The 20857-nt window shown below is 37.1% G+C and overlaps 1 protein-coding gene, 1 non-coding gene and 1 pseudogene across 2 annotated transcripts in view; all 3 read left to right on the plus strand.

The window, feature by feature from the left end:
- The window catches only part of LOC105464895 (uncharacterized), a 488640-nt gene that overhangs the window by 21605 nt on the left and 446178 nt on the right, over positions 1–20857 (plus strand). The window lies entirely within an intron of this gene.
- On the plus strand, positions 8569–13938 carry LOC139360053 (ubiquitin-conjugating enzyme E2 C-like; annotated as a pseudogene).
- LOC112423834 (small nucleolar RNA U13) lies at positions 11940–12042 on the plus strand. Its single transcript, XR_003014391.1, has one exon. It is a non-coding gene; the product is annotated as a small nucleolar RNA U13 (small nucleolar RNA).

Raw genomic sequence — 20857 nt, forward strand, 5'->3', positions numbered from 1 at the left:
TCTGAAGTGTTGATTAAGAGCACAGATTCCTGGGTCTAACCGCCACAGATTCTGCTTCAGCATTCAATAGGAATGTTGCCCAAGCACTTCTAGTGATTCTGATGCAACTGTTGCAGGGACCATAGCACATATTCCATGCTCAGTTTCTTTTCTATTTTTATACCTCTTAATTAAAAAGAATACATATGAACCAAAAGTTGCCATTTTTATTTTTGTATTTCTAGTGTCTAGAACACTGACGGACACTTAGAAGGTACTTAATAAATGCTTATCAGAGTCAAGCACTTGCTAGATCTCAGAGGAATCACAACTAGTAATGACTATACGAATCAAACTCCATTAAATACTATAATTATAATAATTGAGATGGGAGCTCAGAAATGAGAGTGAGTATGACTATAAGTATGTGGAAGACTTCACATGGGAGATGGGTTTAGAGACTTTTCTTTTTAAACCATGGCCAAAGATTTCTAACTGCAGGATAACAAAAGGCTAAAGGAACAATAAAAATAGTGCCTTTGATTTGATAACAGTAACAAAAGTGTTAAGTATATGAGGACACCATGAACTCAAAACTTGGTCATAAGGTTATTTTCTACAGCAGGGTCAGCGGATTTTTCCTTAAAGGATCAGAGACTAATAGAGTTTGTCAGCTGGACTGTCTGTGTCTCAACTATTCAGTTGTAACAGTGTAGCACAAAAACAGGCATAGACAATAGTCATTTAAATGGGTATGATATTGTGAAATATGTGTTTGGTCTTTGACCTTTTTTCCTAGTGGACAACTCCTAAAATCCTTACTCTCCAAAGTGATGTCTTTGGATGCTAATGAGTTGTCTGATAGCTGGCAACCCTTAGGTAGCTTCAGGATGGGGGCTGGTCACCAGAAAGACCAAGGCAGGATTAGGGGCTTAGGATTTTCAGCCCTTTACCACAACCTGCGGGTTAAATTGATCACTAATGGCCAATGGTTTAATCATGCCTATGTAATGAAGTCCCAAGAAAACCCAAAGGACATGATAGCTTTCCGATAGCTGAACACATGGAGCTTCCTGGAGGGTGGTGCATTGGAGAGGGCATGGAAGCGCAACACCCCTTCTCATGTGCCTACCCCATAACTCTCTTCATCTGTACCTGTGGCAATATCCTTTACTGTAAACTGGTAAACGTAAATGGTTCCCCTCAGTTCTGTGAGTTGCTCTAGCAAATTAATCAAACCCAAGGAAAAGGGTCTTGGGATCCCCAATTTATAACCAATCAGTTAAAAGCACAGGTAAAAATAACCCAGCACTTGAAATTGGCATCAGAAGTAAGGGGCAGTCTTTTGGTACTGAACCCTCAACTTGTGGAATTTGATTTCTAGGTAGATAGTGTCAGAACTAAATTGGAGGATACCTGCCTGGTATTTGCTGCAGAATTCATTGCTTGCTTGTTGGTAGGGGAAAATCTCCACATATTTGGTCGCAGAAGTCTTCTGTGTTAATTGTTTGTTGTTGAGTGAGAGAATAGAAAAAGTACTTTGAGTTTGAGTGTGCTTTTTTCCACATGATTCGTATGGATGTGTTCTGATAAAACTTTACAAAACAAGTGGCAGGCCAGATTTGGCTAGTGAGCCATAGTTTGCTGACCCCCGATCTAGAGTAAAACCTGTGAATTGTTAATTGAAAAATTAAGAAGATTGCATAATTGGCTAGGCCAATTGGCTTTCGAATTATAGAGACGTGGGTTCCATCCCAGTTCTGTTCCACCCTAGCTTTGTCACCTGAATCAAACATCAGTTTTATTTATAAAATGGGTTGCAAAATAATAGTACCTATCTCTTAGAGTTATTACAAGATCCAAATAATAATTTATGTAAAGGTTTATCTGAAAATCTAATACACAGTAAGGGCTTGATAAAATGTCAGCTGAAAATAAAACTAGTTAAACATAGCAGTTGAACTTGTTTATTTCTGTTGTTCTTGAAATCCCAATAAAATGACACTAGAGAACCAAAACTGCATGAACCCTTAATGATCAAAAAGATTGAGAGAGGTAGCAGATAAGAGACATCCATGTATTTTTGCAAGGAGGAATGAGAATGAGTGGTGACTTAGCAGAATAGAGAGGAAGTCTAACTACTTGCCATAATAAAAGCAAGTCTGTCTCTACTGCAGAATGCTGGAAAAATTCAGAATTTGGAGGTACAAGGTACCCTTAAATAGTCTTGGGGAGTAGAATGGGCTTGGAATGGAAGGATTGGTTAAAATCTGCTTAAGGAACAGTTTGCTCCATAGGTCCCATCTTAACCTGGAAGCCTGGATTCTTCGGCCTTGACAGAGATAAGTAGGACTTGGTTGATTAATGGTAGAAGAGATTATCTCAGGTTTGTTCTAGATTTGGGAATACTAAGCAGAGCTGAGAGTGGATGCTAAAGCACCATACTGAAATCAAATGATTATATTATTTTCCTATTGGTTCTATAACAAATTACCCCCAAATGTAGTGGTTTAAAAAAACACAAATTTATCATCCTATAATTCCAGGGGTGAGAAGTCCAAAATGGGTCTCGGTGGGTTAAAATTAACGTGTCAGCAGAGTTGTCTTTCTTCATGGAGGCTCTAGAAAGAAATTTTGCTTTTTTGCCTTTTCCAGCTCCTTTCAGCTACCTACATTACTTGGCTCATGGCTCCCTTACTTCTTCAAAGCCAGCAATGGCTTTTTCACATCATATCATTTTGTCCCTGACTCTCCTGTCTTCTTCCACATTTAAATCCAACTGAATAATCCAAGATAATCTCCCTTTGTTAAGGTCAGTTTTTTAGCAAGCTTAATTCTACCTGCTATCTGAATTCTCTTTTGCCATGTAACTTAACATGCTTATAGGTTCCTGGGATTAGGATGTGTGGACGTCTGTGAGAGGCCATTATTCTGCCTACTAGATAGATTAAGTCAGAGTCTGTGTATTGGTTGGTGAGATACCCATGTCTGTTCATTTGCTTGGCTTCCAAATGCTAGTAACTAGGTTCATATTCTTCACTCACAAAGTAGGAAATTGGAGAATTTCTCAGAGAAACTCTCAAGACCCTGATCACCCTAATGCATTGGTTATAAACTAGGACTGATTTCCCCCCACAGGGGACATTTGACAATATTTGGAGAGATACTTGATTGTAATAACTAAAGATATACACAAAGGTGTGCTACTGGCATCTCATGGATAGAGGCCAAGGATGCTGCTAACCATCTTGCAGTGCACAGGGAAGCTCATCTTCCTGTTCCCCAAAATAATTATTCAGTTCAAAATGTCAACAGGGCCAAAGTTGAGAAATCCTACCCTAATGTTAAGTCTATCAGTTAACATCACCCTAACATAAATCAATGACTGATTAGAGAGCATGTAACATGAAAAAGAGGGGAGAAGAAACCAACAGGTAAAATGAACTTATAAAAAACAGTCAATGCAGAGAATAGAATAGTATTTTAAATTGACTATATTAATATGTTCAAAGAAATAAGACAAGTTACTGATTATGTAAAACAAGAACAGAAAGGCTATCCAAAAGTAGAACTTTTGAGAACAAAAAAGAGATATTGGAAAGTAAAAATATGATAGTAGAAAGGAAGTCAGTAACCCAGGTAGAGTTTAGTGATTTCACAAAGATTGCCAGATTGGTTAAAAATGTAAGACCCAACTGTATGCTTTCTGCAATAAACATATTTTAGACATAAAAAAACAAATAGGTTAAAGGTAAAAGGACCAAAAAAGACATACCATGCCAACACTAATCAAAAGATACTTATATTACTATCAGACAAAATAGGTTTTAGATCACAGTATATTACTAAGGATAAAAAGGGTCATTTCAAAATGATAAAAGGGTGAATTCATCAAGGGTACCTAATGTAATTGTATGCATTCATGTGTCTAATGATATAAATGGAAAACACATGAATCAAAATCTGATAGAACTGAAAGGAGTATAGGAAAAATTTATAATTAGATGCCATAATTATGTCTGGAGATTCCAATACTCCTCTTTCAATAATTGATAGGGTAAGTAGACAGAAAATCAGTAAAAGTGTAGAAGGCTTAACACTATCAACCTACTAGATGTACTTGACATTTGTAGATCACTGTAAAACAACAAAACACATGTTCTTTTCAAGTGCACATGGAACATTGACCCAGTTAGGCTATATTCTTTTTTTTTTCATTATTTTTATTTTATTTTATTTTATTTATTTTATTATTATTATACTTTAAGTTCTAGGGTACATGTGCATAACGTGCAGGTTTGTTACATATGTATACTTGTGCCATGTTGGTGTGCTGCACCCATCAACTCGTCAGCCCCATCAACTTGTCATTTACATCAGGTATAACTCCCAATGCAATCCCTCCCCCTTCCCCCAGTTAGGCTATATTCTAGGTCATAAAACAAGTCTCAAATTTAAACAGACTCAATTAATACAAAGTATGTTTTCTGATGACAATGGCATTAAGTTAGAAATCAATAACAGAATGATGTGTGGGGAATTCCCCAAATATTTGTAAACTAAACAACACACTCCTAAATAACTCATAGGTCAGTGATGAAATCAAATAGGAAAGTATTTTGAGCTAGATGGTAATGAAAATTCAACATATTAAAATTGTGGGATGTTGCTACAGCAGTACTTACAAGGAAATTTATAACACTAAATGTGTTTTAAATAAAATATAGACATTAAATGTCTATGTTGGAAAGAGAAAGATCTCAAATCAGTGACCTCAACTTCCACCTTAAGAAACCAGAAAAAGAAGAGAAAGAAAATAATAAAAAGTAGAGTAGAAATCAATGAACTGGAAGACAGAGACAGAAAAAATCAGTACAACGAAAAGCTGCTTCTTTGACTGAATCAATACAACTGATAAACTTCTAGCCACACTGATCAGAGGGGAAAAGAAACAGGATAGGATTAGGGGTAGAGGGAGAAAACACAAATTTTCAATATTAGGAATGAAAGAAGTGATATCAATACAGATGCAACAGATTAAAAGTGTAAGAAGGGAATATTATGAATTTTATGCCAGTATAGTTGACTTAGATGAAATAGACACAATTACTTGAGAGACACACAAACTATCAAACCTAATCCAAGAAGAAATAGCCTTTTATTTATTAAATAAATTTAATTTGTAGTTAAAGACCTAACCATAAAGAATTCCAAGCCAAGAGTTTCACTGGTAAATAGTTCCACTGGAATTCTTACAAACATTCCAGGAAGAAAAAACACCAATTTTATGCAAACTTTTCCAGAAAATCAAAGAGGAGGAAATAACTACCAATTCATTTTATGAGGCCAGCATTACTCTGATACAAAACTTAAACAAAGACATTGCAAGAAAAGAATTTTATAGATTAATATTTCTTATGAAATAGTTATACAATTCTAAAAATTTTAGCAAATTGAAGCCAATGATTATTTCAATAGGTACAAAAAATTTTTGGACAATATTTAACAGACTTTCCTGATAAAAGGTATTTGTAAACTAGGAATGGAAGAGAATTCACTCATTATGACAAGTGGCATCTATGAAAAACCTACTGCTGACATCATGGTTAATGGGGATAGTGAAAGACTGACACAAATAAGGCAAGAAAAAATAAAAGGCCATGTAGACTGGAAAGGAAGAAGTAAAACTGTCTTTTTCAGGTACATGAGTATCTGTGTAGAAAATTCTGTAGCATCTACAAAAAGTATTCTAAAACTAATAATTGAATTTAGCAAGCTTGTAGTAAACAAGATCAATATATAAAAACAATAATAAATAATAGCAATGAATAACCTAAAATTAAAATCTGAAAAACAATACTATTTACAATAGTATATTGAGTACTACCAAAAATTTTGAAATATTTTGGTATAAATTTTTCAAAATATGTGTGAGAACTGTAACTAAAAACTATAAAATATTGCTGATGGACATTAAAGAATACTCAAATAGAGAGAGATACAGGGTTCATGGATTGGAGGACTCTTTATTCTTAAGATGTAATTTCTTGGCTGGGCATGGTAGCTCATGCTTATAATTCCAGCACTTTGGGAGGCTGAGGTGGGGGGATCGCTTGAGCCCAGGGGGTCAAGGCTGCAGTGAACTGTGTTCATGCCACCGCACTCCAGCCTGGGCAACAGAGGGAGACCCTGTAAAGAAAAAAAAAAAAAAAAGATGTAATTTCTTCCTAAATTGATCTATAAATTTTATGCAATCCTAGTAAACATCCTAGCATTTTTGTATAAATTGACAGGTTGATTCTAAAATTTATGTTGAAATGCCAAGTCAGAACAACTTTGAATAAATTAGAGAATTTATACCTAGTGGTGTGCTGATGTTTAACAACTAGCTCTCTGGAAATACTTTTGTGGTGTGAGTACACCATGGCTGATTTCAAGCTACTAATGTGACATCACTGAACACAAGGTATGGAAGAGATGTACAAGATCAGCTCTTGTGAATGGGTACAAGCCAGTTTCAGCACACCACTTATTACACTACATGATTTTAAGATTTATCATAAAGCCACAGTAATCAAAATGGTATGGTATTGGCATAGACAATAAAAATTCAGTAAGAATGTATAGAGAGTTCAGAAATAGATCCATACATATATGACCAATTCATTTTTGACAAAGGTAAAAAGACAATTCAGGAGAAAGAGTTTTTTCAACAATAGTGCTGGAAGAATTGGATATTTACATAAAAAAAGAACTATCCATACATTATACAAATGTTAACTTAGATCATGGTTCTAAATATGAAATATAAAACCTCAGAATTTTTAGGATTAAAAACTTTGTAACCTTGAGTTATACAAATACTATATATGACACCAAACGAATGATTCGAAAGAGAACAAAATACATAGATTTGACTTTGTCAAAGTTAAGAACTTCTGATCTTCAAAATTCATAATTAAGAAATGAAAGGATAAGCCATAGACTGGGAGAAAATATTTGCAAATGATATATCAGATAAAGGGCTTATATCAAGAATATATAAAGAAGCTGGGAGCAGTTGTCTGTGCCTGTGGTCCCAGCTACTTGGGAGGCTGAAGAGGAGGATTGCTTGAGCCCAGAAGGTCAAGGCTGCAGAGAACTGTGTTGCACCACTGTACTCCAGCCTGGGCAACAGAGCGACATACTGTGTTAAAAAAAAAAAAAAAAAAGCATGTTTGTAGTCTGATTTATATAAGCAATTTTTCTAATGAAAAAAAAAATCAGCTGGGCATGGTGGCTCAGGCCTGTAATTCCAGCACTTTGGGAGGCTGAGGCCGGCAGATTACCTGAGATCAGGAGTTCAAGACCAGCCTGATCAACATGGTGAAACCCTGCCTCTACTAACAATACAAAATTAGCCAGGCGTGGTGGTGCATGCCTGTAATCCCAGCTACTAGGGAGGCTGAGGCAGGAGAATTGCTTGAACCCCGGAGGTAGAGGTTGCAGTGAGTCAAGATAGCACCTTTTGCACTCCAGCCTGGGCAACAAGAGCAAAACTCCGTCTTAAAAAAAAAAAAATCAAGTTTAGATAAAGCCATTAATGAAATGCAGAATAAATATCTAAAGAACTTTGGAGCTCAAGGTCTGTATTATGGTTCTATTCTGTCACTTTGGGTATCGTTATTGTGATGTTCAGTTTGCTTAAAATGAGGGAGTTGAAATGTTTGGCTTATAAGGTCACATATAGCTGAAAAATTCTGTGTAAAATATGGAGAGTTCTCAGGAAACTTTTATGTGAAAGATAGTGTTCTGCATTCACATTTGTAAGTGTTTTAAATAATATTTATAAGATCAGAATAATTGATGGACCCTTACATATCTCAGTATTGTAATTAAATAATTTTGGGGGTGAGGTAACAAAATCCTTATTCTCAAGGAAAATTGTAAGCAAATGTAACATAACAACTATAACTTTTATGGTTTTAAATAAATGCAATTTTTATAAAATAATTATATTTTGAAGTAGAATTTCTGATCACAATGATATTGTTCCATATTTTTGAAATATCTAAAATATTCTACCAATTATTTTGAGTTTTACTTTTGCTATTTAAAATGACAAAGAAGGCCGGGCACAGTGGCTCACACCTGTAATCCCAGCACTTTGGGAGGCCGAGGCGGGCGAATCACAAGGTCAGGAGATTGAGACCATCCTGGCTAACTCCATGAAACCCCGTCTCTACTAAAAATACAAAAAATTAGCCGGGTGTGGTGGCGGGTGCCTGTAGTCCCAGCTATTTGGGAGGCTGAGGCAGGAGAATGGTGTGAACCCGGGAGGCGGAGCTTGCAGTGAGCTGAGATCCCGCCACTGCACTCCAGCCTGGGCGACAGAGCAAGACTCCGTCTCAAAAAAAAAACGAAGAAGAGCCCAGTTGGCTATCTTTTTGTATATAATTACATCATTTTTGAGATTTGAGAGGATTTATTTTTGTTAATGCTAGTTTACAATACCTCCAAGAGTAAAGATCTATTTGAGATAATTCTGATAAGCATTAATTATTAGTTTAAGAAATTACATGATACAATATATCAGCCTCGCAAAGTCATACTTGTATTCCATGAATATATACAAATAAAAATAAATTAAAATTTAAAAATAGATTAATAAAACAAAATTTAAAAAAGAAATTGCATAATAGTGGTCAAAAAATGTCTGAAACCAAGGTAGAAGTCATTATCTCCATTAAGAAAAGGATCATCTACACACGATTAAAGTAAGTTAATATTAGCTTGTAATCCCTTCTCTTTCGAAAGCTGAGTCTGGAGAATCATTTGAGGCCAGGAGTTTGCGAGCAGAGTGGACAACATAGATGTTTCTCTACTAAAAATAAACAACACATTTTTTTAAAAAAGCAAATTAACGTTAAATTAGAGAAATTATTTAGGCCCTGTTAACATGACCTTGGAGATATGACAGTCATGCAAATATAGGTGGTTGTCCCCAGGTACAGTATATACCCTTAATACCATCTAAATGGGACATGAATCAGAACATAATAAGAATAATTATACATAAAAATTGAAATACTATAAAGCTATAGCGAAATCATGGCTCTAGGTTAACTACCAACCTCTTCAACAGCAACAGCATATTTTAAAACCCTTTGTCCTGGTTCTAATCAGAGTTCTTGACTTTTTGGCCTTCTGTGGTGTCACTGGCCAGTCTTCTTCTGTGTCTCAAGTTGGTTCATTCTGAATGGGTCACTTTCATTTTTTTTTTGAGACAGAGTCTCACTCTGTTGCCCAGGTTGGAGGGCAGTGGCATGATCTCGGCTCACTGCAACCTCTGCCCTCCAAATTCAAGCAATTCTCCTGCCTCAGCCTCCCGAGTAGCTGGGATTACAGGTGCCTGCCACCATGCCTGGCTAACTTTTTGTGTTTTTAGTAGAGACGGGGTTTCACAATCTTGGCCAGGCTGGTCTTGAACTCCTGACCTCATGATCCACCTGCCTTGGCCTCCCAAAGTGCCAGGATTACAGGCGTGAGCCACCACACCTGGCCCTGAATGGGTCACTTTCTTTAAGCTGATATATAAAATCTGGAAAGTTCTCAGTCTGTCTTAGAAGTTGATAAATTACAGATTTTTAGGGAGGCATCTTCATAATAATAACTAGCATTTTCAGAAGTTTGCCACTTTGAAGTACATTTTTTTTGAGACAGAGTCTCACTCTGTCACCCAGACTGGAGCGCAGTGGTGCAATCTTGGCTCACTGCAACCTCCACCTCCCAGGTTCAAGTGATTCTCGTGCCTTGGCCACCTGAGCAGCTGGGACTACAGGCATGTACCACCACACCCGGCTAACTTTTACATTTTTAGTAGAGAGGGGTTTCATCATATTGTCCAGGCTGGTCTTGAACTCCTCCAGCAATCCGTCTGCCTCAGCCTCCCAAAGTGCTGGGATTACAAGTGTGAGCCACCGTGCCTGGCTGAAGTACTTTTTATATAGTGATGTGGTTTGGCTGTGTCCCACCCAAATGATTGAATTATGGGTACGAGTCTTTCATGCACTGTTCTTGTGATAGTCAATGAGTCTTATGAGATCCGATGGTTTTAAAAAATGAGAGTTTCCCTGAACAAGCTCTCTCTTTACCTGTGGTCATCCATGTAAGATGTGACTTGCTCCTCCTTGCATTTCACTTTCTGCCGTGATTGTGAGGCCTCCCCAGCCTCATGGAACTGTAAGTCTAATAAACCTCCTTGTTTTGTAAATTGCTCAGTCTTGGGTATGTCTTTATCAGCAGCATGAAAACGGACTAATACATTTAGTAACTCATTTAATTCTCACAAAGCATTGAGGTAAGTATTATTTAGAGATGAGGAAATAGTTACAGAGAGATTGGCAGCCTAGTTCTAGAAATCATGGGTTTTAACCATTACATTATACTGCTTTAGAGATGAACTAGATTTTGTCCTTACATTGATATTGTATTATTTTAGCTACTTTTGTAACAAGTATAAACTTGTTATTGTCGAAGTAATTACCTTTAAGTTCCCCTTCAATAATGTACCTTCTCTGCCACTCAGTGGGAAGACAGGGTCTTATAGTCAACTCCCCTTAAAAAAAGTCTCCCCCAACTGCTCAGAAGTCATTTATTCTGTATTAGTATTTTCCAAATGTATTTGACCTCAAAACACTCTTTTTTATAGCATAGTTATTAACCCCTACCTAATATTGACAGTATGTGAAGTATTCTATGAGACACTAGTTTGGAAAAATGAGACAGTTCTTTTATTCACTGTATTGTTGTGGTATAAATGTCCCCCCTGGAATAGCAGCCCAGATTAAAACTTCTAATAACTGTCTGGTTTTGCTGTTTATTTATGATGTCCTTTCATATGTATATTATATAAATCCTAGTTAAAATTATTTTAATCAGAAATGAAACTAACATGAGCTAGTTTAACCAATATCAAAAAAGGGGGATTTATTTTGAGGCTATAAAGTTATCCCAAGAAGAATATAGGGATGTGGGTATTTCTAAAGCAGGGAGTCAGTCTGGCTAAATGAGGAATTAGAACCAGAAAATAGCTTCATAACTCTCATTCTCTCTCTCTAGGGTCACTTGGTCTTTCATTTCTGCATCTATCTGTGAGTCTACTTCATCTTTCTTTGCAGTTCCAAGTGTCAGCTAAAATATCCCAGTGCTTTGAGATTTAGATAATATTGTCATGAACCATATTTCATACCCGGTGGGGCTCATGTGACTTCTGTGAGATTTCTACAAATTTCTGAATGAGAGAGCAGTGAGATAAGGGGGTGGAGGAATGCCAGGTTGATGTTCTCATGGTCACCTCTGGCTGTGGGTTTCTGTTTCCATATGTAATAGATTTTGTTGAAGGTTTGGAGGTTTATATCATAGGAATATAATCAGGATTGCTCATTGGGGATACTTTCAGACACTCCTGAGAAAATTCTTTTGGCCCTTCATCCAAAAAGTCCCTACACTTCAAACTTTCTTACTGACTTCTTTCTCCTTCTTTCCTGGAGACAGAAAAAACAGTTTTTTTCTGGTGCCATCCAGAGTAGTTTACCATCTGCTTTGTTTCTGTGGCTTCTGATACCTATTCCTTCAGGGTCTTACATTCTATCCCAAGCATCTCAAACAAGGATGTGTCCCTTTATGGTTGTGTTAGTGGCTGGGGCTAACTAGCAAATTTATTTTCTCACAGTCCTAGAGGTTAAAAGTCTGAGATTAGGTTATCAGCAGGGTTGTCTTTTTCTGAGGGAAGGAAGGATCTGTTCCAGGCTTCTTCTCGCTTTGTAGATGGAAATAATCTCCCCGCCCCTTCACATTGTCTTCCCCCTGTATGTGTCTGTGTCCACATTTCCACATCTTAGTAAGGACACTGGTCATGTTGGATTAGGGCCCATCCTAATGACTTCACTTTAATTTAATTACCTCTTTAAAGAACCTAGGTTCTTTTGTGTTTCATAAAGTAATGATTGTGTTTTCACGTTATTGTGTGAGGTGTGCCTCCCTCAGACCTTGATACCAGTCTGCACATTACCTGACATGAAAAAGTTTAAAAAATGACCCTATCTCTAAATTCAGTTACATTCTGAGGTACTAAGGGCTAGGACTTCAACTTAAGAATTTTGGGGGCAGGGACGTAATTCAGCCTATAGCACTAGTAGTTTTTGTTAAGATAGTACATATGTTCCCATGTTACTTTTGCTTCAGTGTTTATGTTGTGGGGGACGTTTTCCCTGAAGCAAATTAGTTTAAGCAAGCAGCCTTAGCTGATTAGAATTGGGTCTCAATTCCACATCTCCAGGAGGAAGAATCAGATTAACAGTGGTTAGATTATGTATCCACTTCAGAACTTCCACTTTTGGCCGGAGATCAGGTTTTCTCATACCGTAAGGCTGATGGGGCCCATCCTTGTTGACTAGAAACAGTTTTCAGTAAAATGAGACAATTAGGAGCTGGTTAGTCCACTTAAGCATTTTCATCTACCATTTTAAAAAAAGTAGGCAGTTGCAGTCATGTTCTCTGAGTTCCTGTCTCGCCGCCGGTGCTGCCTGGATGGCCTGCCAAAACTGCAACACAGCTGCCACCAGCATTGCTGCCCATAAAGGAGCGGAGCGCAGCAGTGGGTATGGCAGGATATAGCAGGAACTGAAGACCCTTGTGATCTCTGGCAACAAAGGGATTTATGCCTTACCTGTATCAGACAACCTTTTGAAATCACTAGGACTGTCCCTCAAGCAGCTGGCACAGAAGACCTGAGATATAATGTTTCCCTGGAGTTCCCCAGTGGCTACCCATATAGTATGCTGTTGGTTAAGTTCCTCACGCCCTGCCACTATCTCAACGTTGACGCCCAGTGTAACACCTGTCTGCACATCCTGAAGGACAAGTGGTCTGCCCTGTATGATGTCAAGAACACCCTGCACTCCATCCACAGCCTACTAGTAGAACTCAACATCGATAGCCTTTTGAACACACATGCTGCTGAGTTCTAGAAAAACTCCACAGCTTTTAAGAAGTAACCTGCAAGAAATCTACTCAAAGCAGGTCTCCAGCCAGGAGCCCTGACTCAGGCTGCCCAACCTCTCCTTGTGTTGTCTCTTCATTTTTCCCTTAGATGGGAAATTTACTTGATTTCTGTATAGGACTCTGTATCTTGAGCTGTGGTGTTTGTTATTTTTGTTTTGTTTCTGTTTTTTATTTTTTATTTTATTTTTGAGACAAGGTCTTGCTGTAACAGGGGTGCAATGGCATGATCACGGCTCACTGTAAGCTCGACCTCCTGGGCTTTTCCATTTTGCCACCTCAGCCTCCCAAGCAACTGGAACCACAGGTGTAAGTCACAGTGTCAGGCTAATTTTTATTTTTATTTTTTTAGATACGGGGTCTCCCTGTGTTATCCAGGCTGTCCTGGAACTCCAGAGATCAAAAGATCCTCCTACCTTGTCCTCCCAAAGTGCTGGGATTATAGGCATGAGCCATGACATTTGGCCCATTTCTGTTTTTAAAATTAAGTATCTGATTGAGCTCTTGTGATGTATATTAAATAAATACATTTTGCTTATTTTCTGTTAAAAAAACCTGTAAATTAAAATTTATTTAGAATTGAAAAGAAAAGAGCACTACAGTATATTTTCTAATTTTAGTGGCTAAAGCCAACTTCAATAGTAGAATATACTCTTAAGAATGTACACTTAGAAAAGAATGTATTATTAGAAAACGCTATGAGTGATCAAAACTTAAAAGAAAAATAACCTGAAATGGTTATTTTATATCTGTATTTAATGATGAAGTAATTGGTATACTTAAACTTCTAATATGAAGCCATAGAACTACAAAGCAAGATGAACTTATGGTTAAATATGCAACTTGCTTTGTCTGAAATTAGCCAAGTACTCTACAGGTGCTAATGAATTCTCCAACTTGAGAAGACATGCAGTGAAAATTGCATCACTTTTTGGTTCTGTGTGCTGCTGTAAGCAGTGATTTTTTTTTTTTTTTTTTTTTTTTTGCCTACCTATAGTTTTTTTTCTTTAAGTTACTACCTTGTGCCAAATTAAGAGGTATGAATTTGCAAATAGCTTCATTTTATGTGCCAGCAATAATTAGGCTCACAAGGAAAAGTAACCTCAGCTACATTTACAAAAGTTAGTATTTTATATTTCACTCACTGGATATGTGTGTCACTACAACTTATTTTTTCTGTGACATATTTTAGAGATTTCCTATGTCTGAGAGTGTTGTGATTGGTGTCTTTAATGCCAGAGAAGTCATAATTAGCTGGAAACATGGCTGGAGGTCACATTTTCTAAGTAGGAACATGCTGTTACTTCTGGCCTGGGAAGCAGTGGCAAACTTGTATGTATCTCCCTACCCCACTTTCCCCGCTCAGCATTAGAGTAGTCTTGTTAAGAGTTTGAATTTCAAAGTGAGAAAGACCTGAGTTAAAATCCCAGTTCAACCATGTACTAATTGTAAGATCTTAGGTAAGTTACTGGGCTTCTGAGTGTAATTTCTTCATCTGTAAAAAGGAATGATAAGATTGTTATGAGGATTAAACGGGGTAATATTTGCAATATGCTTAGCAAGAGCTTGACACATAGTGTTTTAAAAGTAGTAACAATAACTAAATAATATTAATCATAGGTTTGAAGGCCAGGTCTGGGGAAACAAAGTTGCATAGGCCATGGTCCCTATTTTCAAGAAACTCATAGACCAACGGAGTCTGTGACTCAAAAAGCATCACTGTAAAGGGTAGGAGGATTATGGAGACATTGAATAAAGAGCACAAAATTTCAGTTAGACAAGAGGAATATGTTCAAAAGATCTACTTTATCTCATGGTGATTGTCTTTAATAACAATAGATTGTATACTTGAAAATTGCTGAGAGTAGATTTTAAGTGTTCTCATGACCAAAAAATGGTATGTGAAGTAAATGGCTTGATTTAACCATTACACAATATGTACATATATCAAAACACCATGTTATACACCAGAAATACATACAATGTTTATCAATTTAAAAAAGCATCACTGTAAATGTATCATTATATTGGAAATGTTCTTGGTACTGGATAGTTGGTTCTTGGTATTTCCATTAAGTGCTGTGTTACTGTTTTTTAAAATTACCTATAAATATTTTTTTTTCCTAACTTTGGATTTTAAGAACTTTACACCTAGAACAATGTATTGTAAGTGACTCATTAGAACTGTAGGTATTGGCATTCTCTGTCCTGCTCTTACTTCTTTTTCAGCCCCACAGCTGTTGGGCTCTTTCTTAGGTACCAAGAAGACAGCCAAGTGGGCATGATATCCAAATGAGGGGCCATATTTACCCTAAAAGATGAGTTTTGGTCAAGATGGGAGGTTGAGAGGAAGGACTAGAATATGAGATGCAAACTCAGGAAATCTATCCAGAATTGAGGCAAAGAAAAACAGGATCAAGTCATTCAGTTGGTACGCAAGGCCAGGATTCCTCCAGGCACCTGTACCTTGGAAAAGAGGGACCAGAGAAACCTCAGGAACTCAAGAGAACTGGGTAGGAGCTCAAGCCAGGAGCCTGACATTTGCAAGAGCAGTGTCTAACCAGTGGGTAGGGTAGAGTGAGAGAGGTGGAGAGAACAGCACTTTCAGTGTTCTAAGTGGGCTCTAAACCTTTTTTGACTGTTGATATTTATTTACTTATTCATATATTATACACATGTACATAATTATTAATATCTTAGTTCAATGAATAATAAAGTTCATTGTTACTGATAACTGCAATTTTTTCAAATAGTTTAAAAAATAATTTTAAATTACTTTGGTTAGCTTCTTTCCAGACTTGATTATATTGTTACTGTTTTTAAATAAAGATGGGGCTGATGGAGATTGTGCTATTTTCTTGTTTGGTATTGTGTGTGCATTGTTCCATTACCTTCAGTTTGCCTTTTCTTTGCCTTTTAAAGCCATTGTGTGAGAGTGAATTTAGTAATCCGTAAGTGCACTTAATTGGGCACATATAGGTAGAAATACATTGCCATACACTGAAACTGAGTGAATATTTAAGATATCTTATTTACTCTTTATATTTGAAAACACCTGCTCTTCCCTCTGGTTTCTTCGCATATCGTGTGGAACATGTATCTTTTCCTAACATTCACAGGATAAACAGTCACAATATAATCCTTCTGTATTTTTCTGAACTGATAATGGAAGAAGTTGGGAGAAGTTAAAAATGTACTACTTTGTTTCTTATAAGGAAGAAAAAAGAGACAGATTGATGTATAGAGCTGCAGAGAAGAGGAGAAAAGTGGAGGTTAAAGAGATGTGGGCAATTACTAGAGGGGGCAAGTTTTGGGATAAAGATATGAATACCGGATCTTTTGAGGAAGTTTTACTATTTGAAATTGAAGTAGCCTATTCTCCATATTTTTTATTCTGGTTATTTATTTTTGAGTAAATACAAATGCTGCATTATTTTAAACTCTCAATGACAGAGTGCAGCAGTATACACTAAAAACGTCTTTTCTTGCTTCTTCATTATCTAAATCCTGTCATGCTCAAGATCCGTCTTTTCCAAGTAGCCTATACCAGACTCCAGACTGTATTTTCTGGAAATGCCAGCAACAGTATCTCCTATCTTGAATGCTTTTTTATACAATAACCTTGGCACTCTTTCCTTCACTGAAAAGGCTATACAGATGCAGATAAGTGTATAAAAGGATCAATAGCCATTAGCAAAGTGCAAATTAAAAATACAATAAGATATTCTTAAGATAATTATTGTAACAGCTAACATTTAAAAATTATGATACCACCAAATACTGGTGAGAATGCATAGAAATTGGATCTCTCATACATTGCTGACAGGAATATAAAATAGTACAGCTACTGTGGAAAATGGTTTGGCAGTTTCTTAAAAAACTGAACGCACGATATTGATTCTTCCTATCCATGAGCATGGTATGTTCTTCCATTTGTTTGTGTCCTCTTTTATTTCACTGAGCAGTGGTTTGTAGTTCTCCTTGAAGAGGTCCTTTACATCCCTTGTAAGTTGGATTCCTAGGTATTTTATTCTCTTTGAAGCAATTGTGAATGGAAGTTCATTCCTGATTTGGCTCTCTGTTTGTCTGTTACTGGTGTATAAGAATGCTTGTGATTTTTGCACATTAATTTTGTATCCTGAGACTTTGCTGAAGTTGCTTATCAGCTTAAGGAGATTTTGGGCTGAGAGAATGGGGTTTTCTAAATATACAATCATGTCATCTGCAAACAGGGACAATTTGACTTCTTCTTTTCCTAACTGAATACCCTTGATTTCTTTCTCTTGCCTAATTGCCCTAGCCAGAACTTCCAACACTATGTTGAATAGGAGTGGTGAGAGAGGGCATCCCTGTCTTGTGCCAGTTTTCAAAGGGAATTTTTCTAGTTTTTGCCCATTCAGTATGATATTGGCTGTGGGTTTGTCATAAATAGCTCTTATGATTTTGAGGTACGTTCCATCAATACCGAATTTATTGAGCGTTTTTAGCATGAAGGGCTGTTGAATTTTGTCAAAAGCCTTTTCTGCATCTATTGAGATAATCATGTGGTTCTTGTCTTTGGTTCTGTTTATATGCTGGATTATGTTTATTGATTTGTGAATGTTGAACCAGCCTTGCATCCCAGGGATGAAGCCCACTTGATCATGGTGGATAAGCTTTTTGATGTGCTGCTGGATTCGGTTTGCCAGTATTTTATTGAGGATTTTTGCATCAATGTTCATCAGGGATATTGGTCTAAAATTCTCTTTTTTTGTTGTGTCTCTGCCAGCCTTTGGTATCAGGATGATGTTGGCCTCATAAAATGAGTCAATATCGTGAAAATGGCCATACTGCCCAAGGTAATTTATAGATTCAATGCCATCCCCATCAAGCTACCAATGAGTTTCTTCACAGAATTGGAAAAAACTGCTTTAAAGTTCATATGGAACCAAAAAAGAGCCCGCATCTCCAAGACAATCCTATGTCAAAAGAACAAAGCTGGAGGCATCACGCTACCTGACTTCAAACTATACTACAAGGCTACAGTAACCAAAACAGCATGGTACTGGTACCAAAACAGAGATATAGACCAATGGAACAGAACAGAGTCCTCAGAAATAATACCACACATGTACAGCCATCTGATCTTTGACAAACCTGAGAGAAACAAGAAATGGGGAAAGGATTCCCTATTTAATAAATGGTGCTGGGAAAATTGGCTAGCCATAAGTAGAAAGCTGAAACTGGATCCTTTCCTTACTCCTTATACGAAAATTAATTCAAGATGGATTAGAGACTTAAATGTTAGACCTAATACCATAAACATCCTAGAGGAAAACCTAGGTAGTACCATTCAGGACATAGGCATGGGCAAAGACTTCATGTCTAAAACACCAAAAGCAACGGCAGCAAAAGCCAAAATTGACAAATGGGATCTCGTTAAACTAAAGAGCTTCTGCACAGCAAAAGAAACTACCATCAGAGTGAACAGGCAACCTACAGAATGGGAGAAAATTTTTGCAATCTACTCATCTGACAAAGGGCTAATGTCCAGAACCTACAAAGAACTCAAACAAATTTACAAGAAAAAAACAAACAACCCCATCAAAAAGTGGGCAAAGGATATGAACAGACATTTCTCAAAAGAGGACATTCATACAGCCAACAGACACATGAAAAAATGCTCATCATCACTGGCCATCAGAGAAATGCAAATCAAAACCACAATGAGATACCATCTCACACCAGTTAGAATGGCGATCATTAAAAAGTCAGGAAACAACAGGTGCTGGAAAGGATGTGGAGAAATAGGAACACTTTTACACTGTTGGTGGGATTGTAAACTAGTTCAACCATTATGGAAAACAGTATGGCGATTCCTCAAGGATCTAGAACTAGATGTACCATATGACCCAGCCATCCCATTACTGTGTATATACCCAAAGGATTATAAATTATGCTGCTATAAAGACACATGCACACGTATGTTTATTGCAGCACTATTCACAATAGCAAAGACTTGGAATCAACCCAAATGTCCATCAGTGACAGATTGGATTAAGAAAATGTGGCACATATACACCATGGAATACTATGCAGCCATAAAAAAGGATGAGTTTGTGTCCTTTGTAGGGACATGGATGCAGCTGGAAACCATCATTCTTAGCAAACTATCACAAGAACAGAAAACCAAACACCGCATGTTCTCACTCATAGGTGGGAACTGAACAATGAGATCACTTGGACTCAGGAAGGGGAACATCACACACCGGGGCCTATCATGGGGAGGGGGGAGGGGGGAGGGATTGCATTGGGAGTTATACCTGATGTAAATGATGAGTTGATGGGTGCAGCACAGCAACATGGCACAAGTATACATATGTAACAAACCTGCACGTTATGCACATGTACCCTACAACTTAAAGTATAATAATAATAAATAAATTAAAAAAAAAAAAAAAAAAAAACTGAACACACTTTGGAGTTCGAGACCAGCCTGGCCAACATGGTGAAACCATGTCTCTACTAAAAATACAAAAATTAGCTGGGCATGGTGGTGCACACCTCTAATCCCAGCTACTCAGGAGGCTGAGAAAGAATTCCTTGAACCCAGGAGGTGGAGGCTGCAGTGAGCCGAGATCATGCCACTGCACTGCAGCCTGGGTGACAAAGACTCCATCTTGGAAAACAAACAAAACAAAACAAAAAGTGAAACATAACATATGATCCAGCATTGTACTCCTTGGTATTTACCCAAAGGGGTTGAAAACTTGTGTTAGTACAAAAATCCTTACACAGATGTTCATGGCAGCCTAATTTATAATAGCTCCAAACCAGAAACATCAAAATGTTCTACAATAAGTGAATAATGATGTGAGCAGTGAATACTACAGGGAATACTACTTAATAAAAAGGAATGAATTGTTGATACACATAATCATTTAGATGGCTCTCATTATGCTAAGTGAAAAACAATCTCAAAAGGTCACATGTTGTATAATTTTGTTTATATAATGTTCTCGAAATTACAAAATTATAGAGGTGGAGAGCAAATTAGTGTTTGCCAGGGGTTTGGGATGGGGAGGTGGTGTGATTGTAAAGGGGTAGCATGAGGGAGATCTTTGTGGTGATAGTTCTGTATCTTAATTTCAGTGGTAGTGAGTGATAAAATGGCACAGAAAAATGACAATGTCAATTTCCTGGTTTTAAATAACTCAAGTTCTGGGATTTATCTAGTGGGGAAGCTAGCAGGTACATGAAAACTTCTTGTACTATCTTTGCAACTTCGTGTGAATCTATAATTATTTCCACACACAAAGTTAAAAAATACAAGAGATTAAATTTAGATTAGACCCTCATCAGCCTTTGTCTCCACTCCTTCCCTGCTCCTGGAAAAAGCAGCAGAGGGGCATGGGCAGGGCACACTAAAAATATGTTATAATTTCTCTTGTGAGTTTTTCTTTGACCCCAGTATTAAGTAGAATTGTGTTATTTAATTTCCAGATATTTGTAGATTTTCTATGTATCATATGATTAATTTCTAATTTAATTCCATTGTATAACATCTTAAACTTTTTAACTTTTTTTTTTTATATATAATTCTTTAAGTTCTGGGGTACATGTGCAGAACATGCAGTTTTGTTACATAGGTATACACGTGCCACGGTGGTCACCTACATTAGGTATTTCTCCTAATGCTATTCCTCCCCTAGACCCCCATCCCCCGACAGGCCCTGGTGTATGATGTTCCCCTCTTTGTGTCCATGTGTTCTCATTGTTCAACTCCCACTTATGAGTGAGAACATGAGGTATTTGGTTTTCTGTTCCTGTGACAGTTTGCTGAGAATGATGGTTTCCA

Source organism: Macaca nemestrina, chromosome 19, assembly GCF_043159975.1.
Source record: "Macaca nemestrina isolate mMacNem1 chromosome 19, mMacNem.hap1, whole genome shotgun sequence".
Taxonomy (NCBI): Eukaryota; Metazoa; Chordata; class Mammalia; order Primates; family Cercopithecidae; genus Macaca; species Macaca nemestrina.